This window comes from Mesocricetus auratus, unplaced genomic scaffold (genome assembly GCF_017639785.1).
Source record: "Mesocricetus auratus isolate SY011 unplaced genomic scaffold, BCM_Maur_2.0 Super-Scaffold_100007, whole genome shotgun sequence".
NCBI lineage: Eukaryota > Metazoa > Chordata > Mammalia > Rodentia > Cricetidae > Mesocricetus > Mesocricetus auratus.
The window spans coordinates 57684323-57698180 of NW_024429191.1; the positions used below are offsets into that span (position 1 = coordinate 57684323).

Sequence of the window (13858 nt, forward strand, 5' to 3'; positions counted from 1 at the left end):
AGCACTGCCTTTGGCCCGGAGCTGCTGATAAACAGACAGTGCAGTGATGACTCAAGAAGACTTTCAAAGAAGATGAGAGACTCGAAGGTGAGGACTATAGCGAACAGCAATATCCAACTGAGAGCAAGCCTCACAGCTGATCTTACGGCTGCAGAAGAAACTTCCAAAGAGCATCATGGACCAGTCAAAGATGGTTAAGCATTCAAAGCAGACTGGAACAGTGAAAAAACTTACTAAGGGGTGGAGCACCTTGTGAGATGACTGAAGACTTTAAAAATCTTCAACTTTCATCTTCTCTCTCCTCGCCTTCGTTTTCTTCTTGTTGTTTATGTATTGGGACTGAAGAGATGGCTCAACGGTTAAGACTACCAGCTGCACTTGCAGAGGACTTGGGTTCAGTTCCTAGTGCCCACACAGCAGCTCATAACTCCAGTCCTAGAGCATCCTAGGAATGTACATGGTATGCAGACATACATCCAGACAAAACACTCATACACATAAAAAGAAATAATTTTTAAAAGATGTATGTATTTTTATTTTATGCATGTAAGTGTTTGTCTGAATATAGGTGTGGATACCACATGTCTGCCTGTTGCCCAAGGAGACCAGAGCAGAGCATCCCCTGAACCATTTCTCCATCCCTTGTCCTCTCTTATTTTAAGCAACAATGAACTATTTTTAAATAGGATTATAACGCTAGATCAAGTTGTAAACAACCAGCATCCACACCACGCATAGTGACACACCTTTGATCCCAGCACTAGGGAGGCAGAGCTAGCAGACCTCTGTGAAGTCAAGGTCTGCTTGGTCTACATAATGAGTTCGGTAACAGGTACCCAGACAACTGGCTCCATGGTAGAAGTACCATTCAGGGTGTAAAACTCAGCATGTAGACAGCACCACCTGCCAAAATGAAAACAAAGACCTAATCTATCAAAGTCCATAGTTCTGGGAAAGTCTCTAAATGTATTAACCTTGCCTTTTGGCTTCTATAGTTCCACTTTGGCCAACTGTTCTTGTTAACTGAAGTGTGTCAACCCAGGATACATTTTTTGTACTTAAAAGCTCACCCAGAGAAAGTCTTGGGGCTATACTGGGATCTAGAACACTCAGTGTAGTCACTGGCTGACAAATGAAGGCTTTCTATTGCCTTAAACCCATGTCTGAGTAGTCTTCTCTGGTGGATACTTTGCAAGTTCCAGGACAGCCAGGATAACAAGGAGAGACCTTGCATAACAAAACAAATGAAACCCTCCAAACAAACAGCACCATGACCACCTCAATGGACAGAGAGCACTTCTCTCTTTTTTTCAAAGATTTATTTACTTATTATGAATACAACATCCTGCCTCCATGTATGTCTACACGCCAGAAGATGGCACCAGATCTCATTGTGGATGGTTGTGAGCCACCATGTGGTTTCTGAGAATTGAACTCATGACCTCTGGAAGATCAATCAGTGCTCTTAACCTCTGAGCCATCGCTCCAGCCCCAGAGAGCACTTCTTTGGCTTAGCATTTCAGAGCAAAACTTGAATCAAAAACCTAAACTCATCATGCTCACAGTTTGATGGCCTAACCCTTTACAGCTTCCTGAATCCCGAGACAACTTTGCAGAGGTCTGTCAGCGCATCAGCGGGTCCCTGAACACTGCATCACCTGCAGCCACATGGCTCCTCACAGAGAACCAGATCACTCCATGACAATGCAAGCACAGGTCAGCTTCAATAGCTAGCTAAGCCTTTGCCTCCTCCGCATTGTCACAGGACCTCTTGTAAACAAGACAGTGACCACTTGTGGAGCATCTCGACTGTTTTGTGTGGGAAAAAGGCTCCTGTAACCATTGAGGAGCAAGAAGCGCTTTCCAGGGATTCATCAAATCCCAAAGCATGGATTTTTACATTCTAGGAATAAACATTTATTTCCCATAGTCAAAAAAATGTTGGTTGCAAATAAAGATATGCCTAGTTATGGTGCAGTCTGAAACCACATTCTGTGTGTGTGTGTGTGTGTGTGTGTGTGTGTGTATGTGTGTGTGTGTGTGTATGTGTGTGTGTGTGTGTGTGTGTACCAACCAAATAGCTGTTGCACAGCTCTGGGTGGGCTAGTGTCCACACATTGTGCTTTTCGGCGTTGGCGTCTTTCTGAAAGTCCTGTCATTGGAGCCTGCCACTTCCTCCTCTCTCGCTTCTCTGTTCCTCTGCAGTGGCAGCTACTCTACCCGCTGCCTTTGCCGTCTCTACCCATGATCATGGGTAGACAAGAAAAGACATTTGGGAGAAACCTTTGGCTGGGCCCTATGTTGCCATACCAGGGGACAGCACAGGAGGGCATCTCCAGCTGGTCAGCGGAGCCTGGAGTTCTAGACGGCTTCTCTGATAATGTGTGGCTTCTGTTGTGTAGGAAGCGGGGGTGAGGTCATGGGAAACTGAAACGTAATCAGTTTCATGGGTTTTTGTTTTCTTTGTGACAAACTGGAAAATGCTGCTGGGGGTGGGTGTGAATGGTACAGCCTGGGTGTTCAGCCATGAGGAATGTGTGCGCTGCTAATGTGGTGGCTGCCACAGATTTGTTTCCCAGAGTTCTTTCTTTCTTTTTTTAATATTTGTGTTTGTTCACGAACCTATTTCTGTGCATGTAAGTGTGTGATGGGTGTGTATGTGTGTGTGTGTGTGTGTGTGTGTGTGTGTGTGTGTGTGTGTGTGTAGGATTGTAAATGTCACAGAGTGCCTGTGCTAGTCAGAGGACAACCTTGGGTATTGGTTCTCTCCTTCCCTTGTTTGAGGAAGGTATCTGTTGTTTGCCACTGTGCTGTATACACTAAGCTGACTGGCCCTCAGGCTTCCCGAAGACTCCTGTCTCCATCTGCATCTCACCAAAGGAATGCTGTGTTTACAGACAGGCACCACTGTGTCCAACTTTTAAGTGGGCTCTATGGACCCAAACTCAGGTCATCAGTTCTGTGTGACCTGATCAATCTCTGTAATTTTTTTTCTTTTTTAGAGACATAGTTTTGCTTGGTAGTTCAGGCTGGCTTCTACTTCATGGACTACCTTCCTGCCTCAGCTCCCCAAGTCTAACAGGTATGAGCCACCACATTCACACCACTACCAGCTTTATCAAGACCAGTCACCATGAGGTATAGGTACAGCCCTCCTGTCAATCACGACCCATTTGTTAGTCATGAGCTTTTCTTTGAGTCACCAGGGGGATGTTCTTCCTCTTATGGACTTGCTTTAACAGTCTCTTCTTCAAGGTAGGGTGTAGCTGCACACAAACCTCTTAATCCACCCAGAGGGCTGCAGAGATGGCTCAGCATTAAGAGCACTGGCTGCTCTTCCAGATACCAGGGTTCAATTCCCAGTACCTACATGGCTGCTTACAATATCTCTAGTTCTTGTCCCTGGGGGTCCAATGCCCTCTTCTGGTCTCTTCAAGCACCAAACCTGTACATGGTACACAGGCATAGATGTAGACAAAACAGTCATACACGTTAAATAAATAATTTTCATCTACTCTAGTATTGCCTGGGTGAAGCCACATGGGTACAGGCTGTGACTGAAGCATGGCCTCCTGAAGTTAAGAGTTGTATCTTCAACAACTATCATTACAATGTCCCTTGTGACCAGAGTATAGCTCTCTGTGTACAATGCCCCTTCTCAAGGCCACCAAGCTCAGTGGAAACACCTGTAGAATTGCCTGCAATACTGCAGACAAATATCAAAGGGCACTTGCAGAAGGAGACTAAACAGGACCAGGGACGCAGTTGGATGGACTGAGTGATTGCCCACTACACCAAAGCCCTGGGTTCAATGCCCAGCATTGCATAAAATTGGTGTGCTGTACACTCCTGTAAAATCCCAGCACTCTGGAGGTAGAAACAGGTCATCCTCAGCTACATAGCAAGTTTGAGGCCAGCTGGTACATATGGGACCCCCAAAGGGGAGAGATGGTGGGGAGGGCTTTGCAGGTGTTGCTGTCTCTTATAGCTTTTTGTTGTAGCCCTGACCAACCTCACTGTGTTCATCAACATTGCTCCTTTGAGCTGCTCAGACAAAATTGCAAAGACAACAGAAACCGTCTATGCTCTGAATATTGGCAAGAAAGGATTTGGTTAGAAAGCTCCCTCCTTTCACATAATGACTCCAGGACTCACGTGCCAGGGGAATGACTTCCCAGGCCATACTGACACTGGTGGCAAGTCCATCTACTGTGAGACATTTGATAATGATAACATCCTGAAGAATCCAGTCCTGGTGCCTTGTCCAAGGAAAATGCTGGACCAGTCAGTCACAAACAGATGCCAGGTTTTCATCTTACTGCAATCATGTGGTCTATGGGAAGGCAAAGGAATGTATGAGCATCTTGGAAGTTAACGAAGCACTTTGGGCCCAGGAATGGCAGGACCAAAGAGATAGGTAATGCTGCTGACTGTGGACAGCTCTATGTATCACTGCTGACCATGGACAACTGGCCGTGGGTAGTTCTAATGTACCACTGCTGACTGTAGACAGTTCTAATACTTTTGACTGACTGCATCTTAACCATTAGACCATTCTCTCTGTAGCTCAGCTGCTCAAAACATCCCACAATCTTTGTGCTCTCACAAACACTGTGATTCCTTAGGTGTGTTCTTTTCCTCAGCCCCTCCACACCTAGCTGGATTGAGGAGGAAGTTTATGATCATGAATAAAAACTGAACTTACAAAAAGGCTCTCAAAAGATGGTTCAGGAGGTAAAGGGGCCTGCCCCCAAGTCAGACAACCTGATCTCCATTCCTGGGTAGGAGAGAAGCCAACTCCTTTGAGTCATCCTCTGATGGCCACACATGTGCTATGGCACATGGGAGGTGCCTGTCCCCAATATATCAAAATGTAGTGAAGAATTTTTTTTCTTTTTTTTAAATTTAAATTAGAAACAAGCTTGCTTCACATGTCAATCCCAGCTTCCTCTCCCTTCCCTCCTCCCCTGCCCCCACCAACTCCCCAACTTCCCACCCCATACCCCTCTCCTTCCCAGGGAGGGTGAGGCCCTCCATGGGGGATCTCCAAAGTCTGTCATATCATTGGGGCAGGGTCTAGGACGTCCCCCATGTGTCCAGGCTGAGAGAGCATCTCTTCATGTGGAATGGGTTCCCCAAGTTCATTCTTACACTAGGGATAAATACTGATCTACTACCTGAGGCCCCATAGATTGCCAAGGCCTCCTCACTGACACCCACATTCAGGGAGTCTAGATCAGTCCCATTTTGGCCTCTCAGTCATCAGTCTGAGATCCATGAGCTCACCCTTGTTCAGGTCAGCTGTCTCTGTGGGTTTCACCAGCTCAGTCTTGACCCCTTTGCTCATCACTCCTCCCTCTCTGCAACTGGGTTCCAGGAGTTCAGTTCAGTGTTTAGCTGATGCTGCAATGATAAACGGCACACTTGCTGAGGGTATAGGTAACTGTTTATTGTAGAAATTACTCACAAGAGAAAACGGGAAACCCAGATGAGTCAAGTAGTTTTCCCACCACTGAACCGGAAGCCGAAAAGAGGGCGAGAGGCTCTGCTGTTTGGTCTTTTATTCCTTCCTCGGTACACGCCTCTAGCCACGCCCAAAAGTGGGCCTGGCTAGTAGCGTAGTTCACTGCTCTGTCTCTAGTCATGCCCAAAGTGGGTGTGGCTAGCCATGCGGTTCCGCCCTTCCGTTACCACATCCGTATGCATCTTTAGAGCGCCACGTGGCTAATGGCGGAGTCCTAAGTTTCCCCCTACATTTAGCTGTGGGTGTCTGCCTCTACTTCCATCAGCCACTGGATAAAGGCTCTAGAATGGCATATAAGGTAGTCATCAGTCTCATTATTGGGGAAGAACATTTAAGGAGCCTCTCCATTATTGCTTAGATTACCGGTTGGTGTCATCCTTGTAGATCTCTGGAAATCTCACTAGCACTAGATCTCTCCTCAAACCTATAATGGCTCCCTCTATTATGTTATCTGTCATCCTGTCCTATATTCTTCCCCCGATTCAACCTTCCTGCTCCTCCATGTCCTCCTCTCCCCTCCTCTTCTTTCCCTCTCTTTCTCCCAGCTCCCTCTCTCCTCCTCCCATGTCCCCAATCTGCTCAGGAGATCCTGTCCCATTCCCCTTCTCCAGGGTACTATGCATATCTCTCTTAGGGTCCTCCCTGTTTCCCAGATTCTCTAGCGGTGGATTGTAGGCTGGCAATCCCCTGCTTCATGTCTAAAATCCATATATGAGTGAGTATATACCATGTTCGTCTTTTTGTGACTGGGTTACCTCAGGATAGTTTCTTCTAGTGCCATCCATTTGCCTACAAATTTCAAGATTCCATTTTTTTTTGTTTTGTTTTTTTCTGCTGAGTAGTACTCCATTGTATAAGTGTGCCACATTTTCTCTATCCACTCTTCGGTTGAGGGGCATCTAGATTGCTTCCAGGTTCTGGCTATAACAAATAATGCCACTATGGATATAGTTGAACAAATGTCCTTATTGTATGAATGTTCATCTTTTGGGTATATGCCTACGAGTGGAATTGCTGGATCTTGTGGTAGGCTGATTCCCATTTTCCTGAGGAATCTCCACACTGATTTCCAAAGTGGCTGTACAAGTTGGCACTCCCACCAGCAGTGGAGGAGTGTTCCCCTCTCTCCACATCCTCTCCAGCATAAAGTGTCATTGGTGTTTTTGATTTTAGCCATTCTGATAAGAGTAAGATGGTATCTCAGAGTTGTTTTGATTTGTACTTCCCTGATGGCTAAAACTTTCACTATTTGTAGATGATATAATAGTCTACAAAAGTGACCTAAAGAATTCCACCAGGGAATTCCTACAATAAATGTGCTGAGAAGGAAACCAGAGAAACATCACCCTTTACAATAACCACAAACAACATAAAATATCTTGGGGTAACTCTAACCAAACAGGTGAAAGATCTGTATCACAAGAACTTTGAGCCACTAAAAAAAAAGAAATTAAAAAAGATACCAGAAAATGGAAACATCTCCCATGTTCTTGGATAGGTAGGATCAACATAGTAAAAGTGGCAATCTTACCAAAAGCAATCTACAGATTCAATGCAATCCCTATCAAAACTCCCAGCACAATTCTTCACAGACCTTGAAAGGACAATTCTCAACTTTATATGGAAAAATAAAAGACCCAGGAAAGCCAAAACAACCCTGTACAATAAAGAAACTTCAGGAGGCATCACCATCCCTGACTTCAAGCTCTACTATAGAGCTATAGTAACAAAAACAGCTTGGTATTGGCACAAAAATAGACAGGTAGACCAATGGAATCGAATTGAAGACCCTGATATTAACTCACACAACTATGAACACCTGATCTTTGGCAAAGAAGCTAAAACTATACAATGGAAAAAAGAAAGCATCTTCAACAAATGGTGCTGGCAAAACTGGATGCTGGCATGTAGAAGATGACATATCTATCACCATGCACAAAACTTAAGTCCAAATGGATCAAAGACCCAACATAAATTCAGCCACACTGAACCTCTTAGACAAGAAAGTGGGAATACCCTTTATCGAACTGGTACAGGAGCAGCTTCCTGAGCATAATACCAGTAGCACAGACACTGAGATTGGAAAATTAGTAAATGGGACATCCTGAAACTGGGAAGCATCTGTAAGGTAAAGGACACAGTCAACAAGGCAAAGTGGCAGCCCACAGAATGGGGGCTAGTTCCAGGACAGCCTCCAAAGAAACCCTGTTATCGATGATAGTCAATGCTATAGGGAATACAATATATTTATTTACCAGAGAGAGAATCACACAAGCTGGGAGTCAGAAGTGTGGCCGGCTTCCAAAAGAGGAGGTCTTTTTTCCTTTCGAAGCTCTACCTGTGCTAATTTACTTGTCCCCGCCCTCATGGGCAGATAACTTTGTGGAGTTCACTCCTACACCCTGTCTTGAAAAAAACAAAAACAAAAAAAACAAACAAACAAAAAAAAACCAACAACAATCAACCAAACAAAGCAAAGCAAAACAAAACAAAAAAATATTCTTCAGTTTTTAAGTATCTATCAGTCATTTTAGACTGCTCTATTGAGAATTCTCTATGTAGTTCTGTAACCTATTTTTCAGTTGGTGTTTTAGAGACTAGCTTCTTCAGTTCTTTGTAAGTTTTGGAGATCAGCCCTCTGTCAGATGTGGGGTTACTGAATATCTTTTCCCATTCTGTAGTGTGTATCTCTGAGTGAATGAATCGTGTGTGTATCTCTGAGTGAATGAAGCGTGTGTGTATCTCTGAGTGAATGCAGCATATGTGTGGATGTTCACAGAAGCTGGAAAAGGGTGTTGGGTCCCTGGGAACTGGAGTTAGATGTGTCTGTGAGCCACCTAGCATGGGTGCTGGGACCTACACTTGAGTCCTCTGAAAGAGTAGCATGGTCTCTGAACAGATGAAGCCCTCTCTCCAGCCCCTAGAGCAGAGCGTTGTTATGTTCTAAGGCAGGGCCTCACTATGTAGCCTTACCAGACCTGGAACTTGCTATGTGGACCAGACTAGCTTCTCACTCACAGAGACCCCCACCTCTACCCCCCTCCCGAGTGCTGAGACTACAAGCACGCACCATCAAGCCCAGTTTGTGTGATGCTGTGGATGGAAAGCAGCGCTTCATACAGGTTGGCAAGCATCCCACTGACTGAGCCCAGCCCCGCTCTGAATGTGATTCATGATTTGGTTGATCCTTGTTGTCATTTCCAGGAAGATCCCACAGTTGCTCTATCCACCAATTTGCTTCATCCTCCCTCCCCCTTAACTGGCAGCCTCTTTTTGCCATCTTTTATTCTTGACAGTACCTATAACGTTCTATTGACTTTTAAATTATATGTAGACTGTAATGGTTAGTTTTATTTGTTTTGTTTTAAAGTAGGGTCTTATGTAACCTATGCTGGTCTAGAATCCCCGATCTTCCTGCCTCCAAATTCCAAGTGCTAGATGACCAGTATGCTTCACTTGCCTGGTTGCAGTATCAGCTTCTCCATGAAATCCTAGCATTGAGGGGACCTAGACACTACTGACTCTAATCTGCAACACTGTAGATAATGTGTCATTTTACTGCACACCATTTGAGAGATTTATGTTTGGTTTTTGTTTTGAAAGTGTTTTGCTTGGAGTTCAGACTGCCTCCAACGTTCTTCTTGTTTTAATTTTTTATCTTTAAAATTTTTTTTCATTTAGTTAAGAAAAAAATCTTGTTTCACATGTCAATCCCAGCTCCCTCTCCCTCCTCTGCTCCCCCACCCTCCCCACTAGGTCCCCCAGCCCCCCACCCAATCTCTACTCTTGTTTTAATTTTTTAAGATGGGGTTTCTCTGTGTATTCCTGGCTGTTCTGGAACTTGCTCAGTAGACCAGATTAGCCTCTCTTCCTACCACACACCTGGTTTACCTCCTTCAACTTTCTATCCTCTTGTGTTCGTCTCTTGAGTGCTGGGATTACAGGCATGTGCTACCACACTCAACAAGATTTTAAAAAACACAAGGATTACAAAAGACATCTCAGTTTCAGGGATATTAAAATGTGATGGAGGGGGATAGAGAAATGGCCCTTGCTTCTCTTTCAGAGAAACCCAGTTGGGTTCACCACAACTGTATCAGGTGGCTCGCAACTACCTGTAACTCCAGATTTAGGGGGTTAGGTGCCCCCTATGGCTTCTAAGGGCACCCATATGCATAAGGCTTGCTCATCACACATAGACACACACATACACACAATAAAATTTTTAAAAAAAACCTTAGCTGGACTGTAGTGGTGTATTCCCAGAACTTGGGAGGCAGGAGCAGGCAGATCTCTGAGTTCAAGGCCAGTCTGGTCTACAGAATAAGTTCTAGGACAGCCAGGGCTACACAGAGAAACCCTGTCTCAACAAACAAGCAAAAATAAAAATAAACAATCATTTTTTAATATAAAGGAGGTTTTTATTTTGAGACAGGGTCTCATTTAGATCAGGGCGGCCTCAGCTTACCTCAACCTCCCAAGTGCTAGGCATACTCACATTAGATGCCACATCCGGCTTCTGGGAGGAGAATCAAAGTCTAACTTTTCATCCAAGTGTGGCAAGAATGAGCTTTGATATTGACGTCGGCCCTGCCTTGTTGCTTTGCCCCACTCCATCAATAGCATCCATGAGCTGACACAGAGAACTTACATCCAGCCTGATCCAGCCTTGGGGACTCTGGTCCAGGTCGTCTCCGGACCAGTGAGGCCAATCCTGCTGGTACAAGAGGCTCTTGTGGCCTGGTCAGGTGTTGATCTTCAACAGGAGAGCTTCGAGGCCACTCACTTCTCACCTGCAGCCCAGCCCTGGTGGATCCTGCTACAGCCTGTTGGAGCTGGATTTGTCACATGGGCAATAAAAATGATTTGTTTGAGTGAGACATGTGTACCCAAGGACAGCAGTGTGGGGGCAGAAAACCAACTGACTTCCGGTGTTAATTTTCCTAGGCACTGAGCAAAGGGCAGGGCACAATAGTCATTCTGTGTTTATTTCAATTGCCTCATTATATTCAGGGTCATTCCTTGTTTGTCTTTTCCATTATCCAACGAAAAGGATAGGGTGTATTGGCAAAGGTTAGCCTGACATCATGGCTGGCCTCCCTGGGAAGGGAAGGGGGGCAGGGAAAGGGGTTGGCAAAGACACAGGAAGGAGACTGACTTGTTTTCTTTCTAGCATCCATCTTGGACCTCAAGATCATCAGACCCTCTCCACCTAGAAGTGGGAGTTAGTCTCTGAACTCACACAGCCATAAAAGGAAGACAATAACTTCCCAGAACTGCTGAAGAGTACCAGGAACAGTGAAATGAGCCTGTAGCCAATGCTCAACAAATGTCAGTACCAAATGTCAAGTAGGACCCAACACTGCAGAAAGGAAGTAAGAGCCAACATCACCCATGCGGGGAGACATTGTGACATCACTAAGCAACCTAGCAAATCACACAAGTCTTCCCTAGGATAGCCACCTCAGTCACCATGTCTGCAACATCCTCTGGGTAGAAAGAAATCTTAGGGTGAGGAACATGGCCAAACTGTTATGTGCACACCCTCCTGCTGGGAGCCAGATGGGACCAAGCCCAGTAAGCTCGGCTTTTGCCAATCATTGAGCAGCATGACCCAGTTGAGAGCTGCTTTCTTCACATAGCACAAGTGTGGTAAGTGGATCCCGAGTCTCTCATCCAAACCCCCACAACTCGGGTTATGCCCATGTCAGCTCACCTACCTCATCAAGCCTTGGCACCAACAACCTATCCTTGTGACCCAAATGCCAGTCACCAACAGCTCCCGTGGGAAGGCTGAAGAATCTCCTCAGGTGTAAGGAATTTGCCTTCTAAACAAGGAATCAACATCTAAGAATGATTAACTTATTTGAAACAGGGTTTTATTTGAAAGTCCAAGGAGGCAGCCAGAAAATGAGGTCTCAGAATTCAGGCAAGACTGCAATGATCTGGGGCAGCTTGTCTGGGACCACCACAGAGGCCCTTCCTGAGAGCTGGGCCTGACAAAAATGAAGAAAACAAAACAGACTGGGAGGAAATAGGAGCGGTGGGGACCACCTCTGACTATTTCCCAGGTACTGCCTGCAGACCCTTGCAACACAGAAGACCCCTGGACCCCTGGTTCTCTGCCCAGCTCCATCAATATCACCCAAAGGAAAACTTGAACCCCTGCAGAGACAGGCATCACTGGATATGTCACTGACTTTCATGTCACTGCTTAAGGGACAAATATTCTGTCTCACTTGGTCCAGCAGGTAGAGAAGGCATGGCAGTGGGAACATGAGGCCACAGTTGCTCACACAGTGACAGATCAGGAAGTAGAGTGAGCTAGGCTGGAAGTAGGAGTAATGTATAACCTTCAAAACTCCCCAGCATTCAGTGACCTGATTGGCTCAGGCAGACCCTACCTCCAAGAGTCTACAACCTTTAAAACAAACTTTATTTTTTATTTTTTTGTTTTTTGGTTTTTCGAGACAGGGTTTCTCTGTGGCTTTGTAAAACAAACTTTAAGCATTGAAAACAAACCTGTGGAGGAATTCCCAGATGCAAACGGTGGTGGGGATGCACACAAGTGGCTAGCTTTGTGCTTTAGCAGAGCTAATATAGAAGGCATGCCTCTGGTGTGTTTGCTCTGTTGTTACAAAGCTCACGGAATGGGCAGCTGAAGATACAGCAAACACTTCTCAGAGCTCTGGGGAGTACAAGATCCAGGAGCCAGCTCAGTGGGTGACTGGTAAAGGCCCCTTTCACTGCCCTTTCTCATATCTTTTTTTTTTTTTTTTTGGTTTTTCGAGACAGGGTTTCTCTGTGGCTTTGGAGGCTGTCCTGGAACTCGCTTGGTAGTCCAGGCTGGTCTCGAACTCACAGAGATCCGCCTGCCTCTGCCTCCCGAGTGCTGGGATTAAAGGCGTGCGCCACCAACGCCCGGCTCCTTTCTCATATCTTAATAGGGAGGAGATATCTCTCTAGGGTCACTTTTATAAGGGCACAAATCCCATTACAAGGGCTCCCATCCTCATAATCTACACCACTTTCCCAATCCCTATTTCTGAATGCCATCCCACTAGGGATGAACAGTTCAACACGTGAATGGCCAACTCCTAACATATAGATAGTAAGTGTCCTTTTGGACAAGATGGACTGAGAACCATATAACTTTCTGGTTTCCCTTTTGTGGTTAGGGCCCTGTGGTTCCCAGTTTACATTTGCTTCAGTCCTGGCTCTATTTTATATTCTCTTCCTCAGGCATCACTAAATACATCATCCCTATTCTTATGTGAGACTGACTCACTACCTGCAGTGCTAAGAGGGTGTCAATCCTTATTAGTTGCTGCATTAAAACATGCATTATAAACCAACAATTGGGAAACACAAACCTATTGGGATAGCAACTTCTGGTCTGCGAGGTGATCCTTTTATAGTTTACTCTTTATTTCATAAGTGGAGGAATTCATTTTGTGTGTGTGGCCACAGGCCCGCAATTGGGTGTCTTCTTTGATAGCTTTACACTGCAGCATTTTACTGAGCCATGTCTCCAGCCCCAAAGTTGGTTTTCTTTCTCCCTTTTTTCCCATGTGGTGCCATGAGTTGAACTGGAGGCCTCCAGCATACCAGGGGAGTATGCTCCCACTGAGCTTTCCCCCAGCCTGAAATGTGATTTCTGTCACTAAGCCCAAAGGTAAGCATCAGCTGACTCTAGAAGGAACACATCCTGCTAGAGTTAATAACAAATGGGTCAAATGACTACTACATATAGCTACACATCACTTGTGATAGTCTCACTTTACCCCGGTGCAGACCCAATTTTTACTTTTGTCTAAAGGCAAGCTTTAGAGGTGTTTTTGTTGTTCTGGATTTTGTTAGTTTGTGGGGTTTTTTTTAAAGATTTTATTTTATATGTGTAATTGTCTTGCCTGCAAGCATGTATGTGCACCACAGATATGCGTAGTGTCCAAGGTCAGAGGAAAGTACTGCATCTCCTGGACCTGGAGTTATGAACAGTAGTGAGCTGCCTGTGTGCTGGGAATGGAACTCAGGTCCTCTACAAGAGCAACAAACGCTCTTTTGTTTTGTTTTTCGAGACAGGGTTTCTCTGTGGCTTTGGAGGCTATCCTGGAACTCGCTCTGTAGACCAGGCTGGCCTCGAACTCAGAGATCCGCCTGCCTCTGCCTCCTGAGTGCTGGGATTAAAGGCATGTGCCACCAATGCCTGGCGCAATAAACGCTCTTAACCACTGAGAAATCTCACCCTTGCCTAGCAAAGATGTTTAATCACCAGAACACTTTACATAAGCACACTAAGGTAATGACAATCATTCCTTTAGGTGCCAACATACT

At 45.3% G+C, this 13858-nt stretch overlaps 2 long non-coding RNA genes across 2 annotated transcripts; both read right to left on the minus strand.

The window, feature by feature from the left end:
- Window positions 1-4074: 4074 nt before the first annotated feature.
- LOC121141164 lies at window positions 4075-5330 on the minus strand. The gene is made up of 2 exons (XR_005878059.1): window positions 5287-5330; window positions 4075-4333 (listed from the first exon to the last, which is right to left on the minus strand). It is a non-coding gene; the product is annotated as an uncharacterized LOC121141164 (long non-coding RNA).
- A 36-nt stretch (window positions 5331-5366) lies between these two features.
- LOC121141165 lies at window positions 5367-12221 on the minus strand. Its single transcript, XR_005878060.1, has 3 exons — window positions 10767-12221; window positions 10176-10359; window positions 5367-5403 (listed from the first exon to the last, which is right to left on the minus strand). It is a non-coding gene; the product is annotated as an uncharacterized LOC121141165 (long non-coding RNA).
- Window positions 12222-13858: the final 1637 nt, after the last annotated feature.